This window comes from Myodes glareolus, chromosome 3 (assembly GCF_982192425.1).
Source record: "Myodes glareolus chromosome 3, mMyoGla1.1, whole genome shotgun sequence".
In the NCBI taxonomy this organism is placed as follows: Eukaryota; Metazoa; Chordata; class Mammalia; order Rodentia; family Cricetidae; genus Myodes; species Myodes glareolus.
The window spans coordinates 12307134-12319196 of NC_142028.1; positions in this window are offsets into that span (position 1 = coordinate 12307134).

Genomic DNA, 12063 nt, shown 5'->3' on the forward strand with positions numbered 1-12063 from the left:
CACACTAGTGAGCACTGGGCCAGGAGTCTCAAGGACACTTTAGAGGCCATTTTCACAACTTCTATTTTTTCTAGCATTTGCACATTGAGAGCTTTGTTCTGGCATTCATATACGGGAGAGGGGCAGGGGGTTTTTCTCGAGCATGCTCTGTTCATTGCATGTAGCCCAGGTCAGGAAGGGTTCCCAGGTCTTTGCCCACTGGCTTCTTTCATAAATCAATCTTGACGCTACCTTTTCCAGCCCCTTGCAAGCTTGACATTCTCATCTCACTTGTGCACACCTGGTAATTTCTAGTTTCGCTTACTATTCTCTGTGGAGAAAACAAGCAAAGAAACAAACAAAAACCCACAAACTCTTCTGCTTAAGAACTGAGAGTCAAAATGCCTCTCTATGTCAACCTGTACCTCCCAACCCTTTATAGTCTTCCTCTTTGGAAAAGTCTAGATATTTTGTTTGTTTGTTTAATATGCCCATTTATTTTAGCTGAAGTGCTTTCTCTGGCCCTGACGTGGCCATCATGACCCATAGAATATCTTGTGCAGGTAGCTATGACAATAGACTAAGCCAAACAATACAGTGATGACAGGGCCGTGGTCATGGCAGTAACTATTGCAGTGGTAACAGTAATGGGACTGTCAACATCCCCTTAGGGGAAGTGGGGGTCACCAGACCCTCCCCTGAGAGTCCAAATATGCTTCAATTGCACACAGGTTTGAAGGAGTGTTTGAACACTAAGAGGTAGAAAGTCAATGTAGGGAGGACTCTAGTGATACAGGTTTCCTGAGGTTGTCCCTGATTGTGGGGTTAAAGTTTCACTGATGTGCTGCTTTGAGTCACCCATGCTCCTGTAGGTAACAACTCATCCATGTTCCAGTAAATAACTGCAATAAACTGTAGGCAGAATTTTCTGTCCTGCTGGTCAGCTCCCAAATAACCACACAGAGACTTCTTATTAATTACTAAAGCTTGACCAATAGCTCAGGCTTGTTTCTAACTAGCTCTTATAACTTAAATTAACCCATTTCTATTAATTTCCTTTCTGCCTTATGACTTTATTACCTCTGTCCCATTTTGTGTGTCCAACTTGTTCCATATCTGATTGGCTTCTCTCCTCATCTCCTGGCAACTCTGCCTTTCTTCCTTCCAGAGAGCTCTCTCCCTGTCTGCAAGTCCCACCTAACTTCTTCCTGTAGAACTATTGGCCATTTAGCTCTTTATTAAGCCAATGAGAGCAACACCTCTTCACAGTGTACGAAAACATTGTTCTACAATAAACCCATTAGGTTACCAAGCTGAATCTGCACAAAGTTATTTATGTGGTTTGTTGGTGCCATATCTGGGATGAAAAGACATTTTAAAAATGTTTTTTTAGGAAAAGTAATAAAACACAAATTCAAACTAGAAATTCCACAGGGTGGAGTTAGGCTGTAAAGTGGCCTGGGAATGCCATCTAACAGACCAGCTAAATCTACCTACATCTCAGGAAGGGGCTCTATTACTAAAAGAAGGAGGTGGCAGACACATAAAACAGTTGCCAATATATGCATATTCTTTGTAAGGGGCATATTAGCCACATAGGGAACAGAGGCTCCACCCTTTCACTCAGCAGCAGGAGGAGGGCCTGTTTAGGGACCTTGAGTTGGAATAAAATGGAATTCATAGCTCTGTCCCAGAACAGAATCTAGAACTATCCAGTGTGAAGCTGAATTGAAGTTTAGAAGAGCTACTTTAACACAGATGAGGGGTAAGCCAGAGAAAGGTACTTGGAGAGAGACACACACCTGGGGGTGGGTGTGGTTTCTTTGAGACTGGTGCTTAGTGTCTTTACAGCAGCCAGGATGGAATTTTGGTGGTTTTGAAGCTATGATCTTCAAAGCATTGCTAAGAAACCTAGAGGAAATCACAGGGTGGTTTCCTAGGCAGGGGGAGGGGAGAGAGGTCACCTGACAGGGTTACTGTTGATTAAGTAGGGGTCTAGATTACAGGGGCGAGGGAAACCAAGCTGTCTTTACTGTAACCCAAGTTGGCAATCTTACTCGAGGTTCTTAGGGACATGTGTAGAACAGAATGAAGATCAATTCAGGTTTACACTGTTAAAGCCTTAAGCCCGAGTCATGGCTATTTTGCACACAAAGCATTTAAATATGAAAAGAATATTACTTCCACGGCAGCAACATTCACAGCAAATGTCTTGGAATTCTTGCTTTTCAGTTGGCAAGGAATTTTCATCAGAGCATCAGTGAGGGGCTCCTTCCCTTCTCAAGTTCCCATAATTTCCCTGCCTTTCTTTGCTACTGCAGCTGACTCTGTAGAGCTGTGTAGTTTCTATCAGATTGTCGTGATACTTTTACCCATAATTCAGCTATCTCATGCCATGTGGCTCTTACTGAGAGAGTTGCCCCGAACCTGACTACTCTGCCATGTTTCTGAAAAGAAGGTTGAAAAGCAGAGAGAAAGAAAGAGAAGAAAAGAAAAAAAGAAAGAAAAAAATGAAACAAAACACCATTCCCAGCCCCTGACACAATATGCCAATTCCTACTTTTCAAGTAAAATGCTTCTCAAATTCATCTTAGAACTTGGGATTTCTAAAATCCAGAATTAAAAACCTAATCAAATTTTGGAAGAATGTATTTTTGTGGGAGCAGGGAGGGGTTTTAGTTAAGAACACATACAATTTTTGTAGGTTAAAAAGCTTGTCAGGCCAGTCCTGGCCTTCAGAGACAAATAGATACAATTTTAAATTCTGGCTCTGCCAATTAGAAGTTGAGGAAACTTAGGCATGGTATATAATATCTTATTTATAAAATACTGACCTACATTACTGAGTACTGAGAATTAAAGATAAGGGGTCAGTGAGATGCTTTGCCAGTTAAAGGCACTGTGCTGGGCAGTTTTATGTCAACTTGATACAAGCTAGAGTCATTTGAGGAAATGTCTCCCTCCACAAGACATGACTGTAGGGAAGTCTGAAGGGCGTTTTCTTAATGAGTAATTGATGTGGGAGAGCCCAGGCCATTGCAGCTGATGTGGGAGAGCCCAGGCCATTGCAGCTGATGTGGGAGAGCCCAGGCCATTGCAGCTGATGTGGGAGAGCCCAGGCCTAGGCTGGTGGTCCTGGGTTCTGTAAGCAAGCAGGTTGAGCAAGCCATGAGGAACAAGCCAGTAAACAGCACACTTCCATGGTATCTACATCAGCTCCTGCCTACAGATTCCCATCCTGTGTGAGCTTCTGCCATTGGTGGTTTGAACATAATTGGTCTCATAAGATCAAAGGGAGTGGCACAATTAGGAGGTGTGGCTTTGTTGGAGTAGGTATAGCTTTGTTGGAGGGAGTGCATCACTGTGGGGGTGAACTTTGAGGTCTCACATATGCTCAAGTCACACCCAACATCATTTCCTGTTGTCTGCAGATTAAGATGTAGAACTCTCAGCTCCTTCTCCAGTACCATGTCTACCTGCATGCCATCATCTCCCCACCATGATGATAACTCTGAAGTGTAAGTCAACCAATTAAATGTACTTTTTAAAAAAAAAAATTTGGAAGAATTGCTGTGGTTGTGGTGTCTCTTCACAGCAATAGGAACCCTAACTAAGACAGTGCCCTCACTGCTTTTGAGGATGTGCTATTATAGGGAAGTGTGAGTGACGTGAACTCTTCCCCATATTGTCTGCTGTCACTGTGTTTTGTCACAGTAACCCTCAGATAGACACGAACCTGCTGTCAAGCCTGATGATCTGAGTCAATCCCAAAAATTCACATGCTAGACGAAGAACTGACCCACAAGTTGTCCTCTGACCTTTGCATGGGTGTATGTGTGCACACATGTACATGCATGTATGCATACACAAACACACAATCTGGGCTTCTGTGCATTGAAATTACCCTTGAAATCCTGAGAAACAACCCCTTATCAGCTATCTTTCACATATAGAATCTAGAGTACTGTGTTGTACCACTTGTTAAAACAAACTCCACAAAGAATGCTGAAATGCTCCTGACATATTGTGTAACCTGTGGGCCTGCATTTTGATGGCTCTTTATGCATAAACATCGATGGAGAATAATCACAAGGAAGGATAGGGCCACTCCTACCCTTCCATACTACTGAGATAGATGGGTGAACGGACATGGATTCTTATTTCAGATATGCTTTTTAAAAGATTTATTTTATTTTTATTTATTTATTGTTGGGTGTGTCTGTGTGACAGTGTTCACCTGTTTCTGGGCCAGAAGAGGGCGCTGGGGACCTTGAAGCTGGAGTTAAAGGTGTTTGTGAGCTGCCTGTTGTGGGTGCTAGAAACTGAATTCAAGTCCTCTGGAAAAGAAGCAAGTGCTCTTGACTGCTGAGTCATTTCTCCAGCTCCAAGCATATATAGTAATTTCAGATCTGCAGGTCACAATGTGGATATCTTCAGGTGCTCCGTTGTGAAGTCCTGGATGCAAATTTCTTGGGTTTTTTTTTTCTGAATAACCCTGAGCCTTTGCATTCTTACCACATTCAGTCTTAATTGCTATGCAACCAAATCCTCGGTCCCATCTGCCAGGATTATTTACAAGGGACTGAATACAATCACATACACATTCACAATAAAAAATTAACTTTGAAAAACTTAGAGTGCATTGTATAAAGATCCTGGAAGCTTTTAGGTAAGGTGGAAGACGGATTTCACATAGGACCTTCAGTAATGAACATAGGTGGGATTAACAGTCTTCAGTTGTTCTTGGAACTCAGCTCTGGGGTGGCTACAGTCTGGAGGTGAAACACCCTTCACAGGCTGATGTGTTTGAATGCTTGGTCCTCAGGGGAGGTGATGGCAGTTTCAGATGGATGGTGGGACCTACTGAAGGAGTCAATCACTTAGGGGTGGATGGATCTTGAGAACTAGAGACAAAAGATGGGTGGGAAGGAAAGACAGATGAGAAAGGAAGAAACAGCTTGTCAATAGAGTACGTTTAATGAGAGAAGAGAGAAGGACCTGCAGAGGGGAGGCATCTAGTTGATGGGTGGGGAGGTGGGGAGAGAAGAGGGTTGAAAAGCTTCCTCTTTTGGCTGAAGATTGGCCATTTCTAGGAGTGATGAGGGCATGGTGAATGAAACATCTCTTGTGCTGGCCATTACCGGAGATCAACCAGGCAAAAATCTAGGAAAACACATTGCTTTAGTTCTGGGAATGCAAATTATGTAGTTTTGGTAATTATCGCTACTTAAGCAAAATGTCATGCCCTAGCTAACAACAGTCCCTCCCCTTCCTTCCACCTCTTTTCTTCATCTGCCCAGACAGGAGCATGCAGTCTCATGATTCTGCTGCCTTGGATTCTCTGGGGTGCTCACTGCCAGGCCTCCTCCCATGGTGAACTGCCCCCTCACACCATGAATCAGTACAAGCCCTGCCTTTTGTAGGCCAGGCATTTGACCTCAGCCATGACAAGAGGAACTAATACAACAGGGCACTAAGAGCTTCCTCACGATGAGGCGTTTCTGCTTCTTTCTAAGTCTTACTGCAGATCTGGGGAATTTCAGTGTAAGTAGGGGAGTGTGTTGGAGAGTAAGTGAACTATAAGACAGTGTTTAATGTCAGTATCTCCAAATAAGCAGACATAGTGGTGTACACTTTTAATAACTGTCAGTCAAGAGGGAGAAGCAGGTACACTTCTGTTAGTTCAAGGCAAGCTTAGCCTATATATGGAGTTCCAGGACTACACAGAGGGCACTTTCTTTTCCTTTATCTTTTAATTGCTTGACTACCCCACCCCACCCCGCCCCTTAGGGAAGCTTCAAGGCTGACTGGCCAGAGTTACAGGAGTGACCACATACAGGGAGAATTCATGCTCATCCCTCTTGATGAGGTTTAAATTTTCTATCTCGGCAAACTATTTTAGATTTCTACTTTCTCTAAAAGCTCTGACACTAGCTCCACATCTCCACCTTCCCCTGTCTGGACTCCTGTAATAGCCTCACTCTTTCCCACCCACTTCTGTCTTTCATCTAAATTATCACTTGATAGCCGGGGACATTTCCTAAAATCAGAAATAGAATTGTTTCTCTTCTGTGAAACCCTCTCAATGTTTTCCACTGAACTTAAAGGAAGATGGATTTTCTTCCTATGTCCTTGAAGCCTGGATTTTTCTGGTTTCTGAAGCATTTCCATGTAGGCATCACTCCGTCCTGTTCAAATCTTGTTCTGGCCCCTGGATGTTCTTCCATGCTGCCAATCTGAACACTTTCCTGGTCAGTCACCATCTTCTTCTTCCGTATCTGATGGCGTTATTCTCACTTATGTTTAATGAGACCCTTCTCACAGAGACCTTTTCTGATCATGCCCCCCGCCCCCAGTAGTTTCTGCTTCTGTAGTGGATAAAATGGGAAATGTCTTTCATAGGTTCATGTGTTGGAATATTTGGTGCCCACTAAGTGACAGTATTTTAGCAGGTTGTAGAATCTTTAAGAGGTGAGCCTCACTGGAGAAGAGTCTCTGGTTTGGAAGTGAGCCTTGAGGTTTGGTATCTTGGCTCCACTTCCTGATGATTTCTGATTCTGACCGCAGAGGTAATATGACCTGCTCTGGGATAATGTACACCATAAAGATTTGTCACTCATACAGGTTTTATAAAACGCTGATTAGCCAGTAGCCAGGCAGGAAGTATAGGCGGGGCAACCAGACTAAGAGAATTCTGGAAAGAGGAAAGGCAGAGATGTAGTCACCAGCAAAACACAGAGGAAACAAGATGAGAATACCTCACTGAGAAAAGGTTTCAAGTCATGTGGCTAACCATAGACAAGAATTATGGGTTAATTTAAGTGTTAAGAACTAGTTAATAATAATCCTGAGCTAATAGGCCAAACAGTTTATAATTAATATAAGCCTCTGTGTGTTTCTTTGGGGCTGAACAGCTGCAGGACCAAGTGGGACAAAAACTTCCATATAGAATGGCCAGCCAATACATGTCCCTGATGTTTGAACTTCCTTACCACAATGGGCTGTATTCCCTCAGACTGTAAACCAAAACAAACCCCTCCTCCCATGAGTGACTTTTTATAGCAAAGAGAAAAGTATCAAACACACCTTCCTTTGGTGAGTAAAGAGCATCAGGAGTAACAGCTTTCATTGACATTGTCTAAATGAATTCACATTTAAAACACATTTCTGAATGAGATTACCAGTTGACATTTTCAAAGTCACTTGGAATCAAGCATCTGAGTACAAGGTATCACACAGAGAGAGGGGTTTCTCAATAACAACAATGGAGAACGCTGAGTGATTGATGGGATAGGGATCTGCCATGAAGGAAGAGATGGGCATGTTTGGAGGAGCCCATGACTGAACTCCTTCTGTTACTGGGAACAGTGACACACTCTAGCAAGTGACAGGCTGCTCTGGGCGTGTTAGGAGTATCCGAGAAAGCAAAGATTTAATTCTGTGTTTAATGGAAACTAGAGATAATATTTGCCTTATAAAAGTTGATGACCTCTGTGGGAAAATAGTCACTGGAGCTATCTGGAAGTGACCCATATCTTTGCCATTGTGCAGATGCAGAGTGAGACATGTGGGGAGAAAACGGGATCCAGGTCCCCGTGCTGACAGCCTGTCTTATCAGATTTTTCTTTGAAAACGTGGAGGGCAGCACTGAGCAGTTGTTCCGGTTGTTAGTTATCCATAGAAGGGAAATACCCTGCACAAAATCATATTAAAGCACACAGACCCTTCTAAATAAAAGTCTCTAGACTGCTTCCAAATTGTCAGGCTTAAGAAAGCAATTTCGGCTGGAGACTGGATGAAGATGCTGCTGCCAAGTTTGAGAACCTGAGTTGACCCCTGGGATTCAGATGGTGGAAGGAAAAACTGACTCCCACAAGTTGTCCCTGATCTCCGCCCATGTTACTTGGATGCCCCCCCCAAATAAATAAATAAATAAAATAAATATTTTTAAAGAAGCAATTTCAGAGATTATCTTTAAAAATGAACCACAAGCTGGACATGGCGGCATGTGCCTGTAATTACAGTATAGGGAGGCAGGGGCATGAAAATCACTGCAAGTTTGAGGCCAGACTGTGGGCTATAGAGAGAGATCCAGGCCAGGTGAGACAGAGTTACATAAAAGGGAGAGAGAGGAAAAAAAAAAACCCGAAAAACATTCTCTTCTGTATATCTTTTAACAATTGCAAAAGTTATTATTGTTTGTGTTTATTTGTTTCTGAATTCCTTTTATTGCAGCTAGGTGATAGAGCTAGGTCCAGAAATGCTTTGTATGAAAGCATGTTTCAATTAAGTTTCGCACCTGCATTAGGTGTTTGTTTGTAGACAGAGATGGAACCTTTCGGATGCTGATTGGACTGATTAATGATGCTCATCAGGAAGGAGCAAGGGACCACAGTCAAACACTGAGACGACATGGTCTGTTGGTTTTTATGTCAAATAAATTATGCATGAGGTTGGCATTTATATTTCTTGGGGAAATTACAGTTCTCTTTCCTCAACGCATTGTCTACACAGAGAATATTCCATTTGTGAATATGAATATAAGTCTATAATCCCTGATTTTTTTTTTAATAAGCAAGCATTTCACAAAACGATTCAGCGTCTGGCTGGAGGATGTAGGAGAGTCTATAGTGCTCTTACCGATGAAGCCCATAGATTTTATAGACTATAAAGAGACACCCCAAGGTTAGGTAAAAGTAGCTACTTTGAGGATTCAATAGAGTTATTTGCCTTTTGTTTTCTCTAGGTGAGGACAAAGAGAATAAAATCAACTGTCACCACTAATATTTCATAAAATATTATTGTTTGGTATAGGACTGCAATAAAATTCAAAATTGGATTTATGAGCATTTAACAGCTGTCTGCATTATTCTTGTTGCTCTCATCTCACCTGTAAGCACTAAGAGTTGTTATTCATAGCATAACATGAACCTGTGGGTTAGCCTTTACAATTATTGTTTCATGGGCCACTAATCTTTACTTTCTTCTTCTTCTTCTTCTTCTTCTTCTTCTTCTTCTTCTTCTTCTTCTTCTTCTTCTTCTTCTTCTTTTTGCTTTTCTGAGACAAGGTTTCTCTGTATTTCCATGGATGTCCTGGAATTAGCTCTGTAGACCAGACTGGCCTTCGGTGTGGGAGAATTGTCTGTATTCTGTCAATCATGTATTTTAATAAAACGCTGATTGGTCAGGCAGGAAGTATAGGCGGGTCAACCAGACAGGAAGTAGAGGTGGGGCGATGAGAACAGGAGAAGGCTGGGAAGCAGGAAGTTCCCTTCTCCATTCCTGCCCAGACCACAGAGAAGCAAGATATAACCTGCCCCGCTGAAAAAGGTGCTGAGCCACGTGGCTAACATAGATGAGAATAATGGGTTAATATAGCTCTAAGAGTTAACAAGAAGCCTGAGCTAATGGGCCAATCAGTTTATAATCTTATGGAGATCTCTGTGTGATTTTCTTTGGGGCTTGCCGGCTGTGGGGTACTGGGCGGGACAGAAACCCCAACAAGCCGGCCCTCATGTTACAGGCCTTTAACTCAGAAATCCAGCTGCCTCTGTCTCCTAAGTGCTGGGATTAAAGTTATAGGTCACTATGTCTGGTTTAACCTCTCAAGACAATATTTATACATTAAACTGGTGGATAGTAACACCAAGGCCATACCACAGTATGCTTAGCCTCCTAGGATGTGGGTTTTTGCTTAACTATTAACAAAAACCCAAAGATTGCTGGAGTGTTAGTGAGATGTGCCTGTAATCCCCAAACTTTGGTAACAGAAACAGGAGGGCCATGAGTTCAAAGCCAACCTGGTTTACATAGCAAAACCCTGAGTCAAACCCTTCACTAAATAATCAACCAAACCAATCACCCAACCAAGCAACAAAAGCACCCCTCTGCCAACTAACAAATAAAAACCTAAAAAACTAATGAAGTGTGTCTTAGTTACTTTTATGTAATAAGACACCATGACATATGCAATTTATAGAAGAAAGGGCTTATATATTATTTAGGCTTGCAGTTCCAGGGGGTTAGAGTCCATGGTGGCCAGAGCCGGAAGATGAAGACTCACATCTTGAATGACAAGCATGTATTAGTTATGTTTCTGTTGTTATCATAAAACAGCATGACCCAAAGCAACTTATGGAAGAAGGAGTTGATTTTGGTTTATGGTTCCAGAGTGTCTGTCAGGGAGAGGAGGCCTGGTGGCAGGAGCAGGGATCTGAATGCTCATATGCTCAACTAGCAGCGAGAGGCAGAGAGTGCAAACAGAGTGAGTGGCTTTATTCTCTCGAATCTCATCCCCCCTCAACCCAATGGTGTACTTCCTCCTGAAGTCTACACTTCAAATCTCCCCAAACCTCCCCAAACCACCACCACCCAAGAACAATGGGTTCAAATATGGGAACTATGGGGGACATTTCTCATCCAAACCACCACAAATGAATTATCATAAAAACCACTTATTGTTTTCATGAGCCACCGTTTCATCAAACAATAACAACAACCCCTAAAACAGTGTTGGGTTTCATGATGCAGCTCTATTAGTAGAGTACTTGCCCAACATGCACAAAGTCCTGTATTCAATCCCTAGCACCCCATAATCTAGGTTCTAGCACCCCGGAAGCAGAAGCATGAGGGTCATCCTTGGCTAGATAGCAAGTGCTCTATCTCAAGATGAAACATCTAGAAGGTAGTTGCAATTTTCTTTGCTCCGCCAACCAGCTCCCAAATAAAGACATGGAAACTTATTGTCAATTATGAATGCTTGGCATTAGAATAGGCTTGTCCCACTAGCTCTTTAAACTTAATTTAATTTTAACTTAATTTATTTTAATTTAATTTTCTGTTCATCTACATTTTGCCGAGGGCTTTTTACTTTTCTTTCCTTCTGTGTGTCCTATGTTCCTACTTCCTCTGTGTCTGTCTGTCTGTCCTCACATAGTCTCCTTTTATTTTTTTTTCTAAGCCTAAATTTTCCCCTTGCAATTGGCCATTCAGCTTTTTATTAGAGCAATCAGGTGCCTTAGGCAGGCAAGGTAAAACAGCAATGTATATTTGTGTAGTTAAACAAATGCAGCACATCTTCGCATAGTTAAATATTCCGTAACATAGAGTGTTCAAGTGCCGACTCTAATTTATTTGCTCCTGTCTACAGCTGAATGTAGCTCAGTTGGACAGTTCATTTCTTCTCCCCAGGGCATTAGTTCTGGAATGCTGATTATAGTAGAAGGATCCAGTTCCAAGAAAGCTCACTCTCACACTTGGCAAGTTAGTTGCTGCACTCTGCTGGGGCTATCAGCCACAGTGTTTATGGTTCTCCACGTGACCTCCTTACATTGTTATGCCTTGGCTTCTTACACCTTGATCACTAGGTTACTAACATACTAGGGGAAATCCTAGTCAAATGGCCAATCCCAAAACCAGGGTCAGAAAGGATTTCTTAGGAAGGTATAGTTCACTAGGGAGTCCATAGGTTCAAACTGCTACATTCTCTTCAAAATAGACCACAACAGAGATCTTTACCCCTTTCCAGCTTTTGTTTGCTTGAAGCAGGATTCAAGAAAACAAAAAATAGGCTGGTCTGGTCTTGAAGTTGTAGTTGAGGATGACCTTGAACTCATGACCTTCTTGGATCCACCTTCTGAATGTTGGGGTTACAGGCATGTGTCACAACACCTGTTTTTATGTGATGATGGGATCAAAGAGCTTTATGCATGTTAAGCAAGACTCCCACAAACTGTCCTATATCACTAGTGAGCCACCATGTGGTTGCCGGGAATTATACCCAGAACGCCTAGAGAGTGATCAGTGCTTGTAACTTCTGAGCCATCTCTCTAACCCCCTTATCACTAGTCTCTGGTGTTTGCTTGTTTCTATTTTATAGTTAAAGGGAAGGTTTCTGTTGTATGTATGACAAAGAACAGCCAGAGGCAGAATTCAGAGCAGCGAGAGAAAATGGCAGACTGAACATGGTCAGCTGACTGGACCTGGCCAGGAGAGAAGCTGAAACAGGGCTGAAAGGTGGGGACTGAGGGGTGGGCAGGTGGGAGACAAAAGCAGAGAATGCGGGTGAAGAGAGAGCAAAACTAA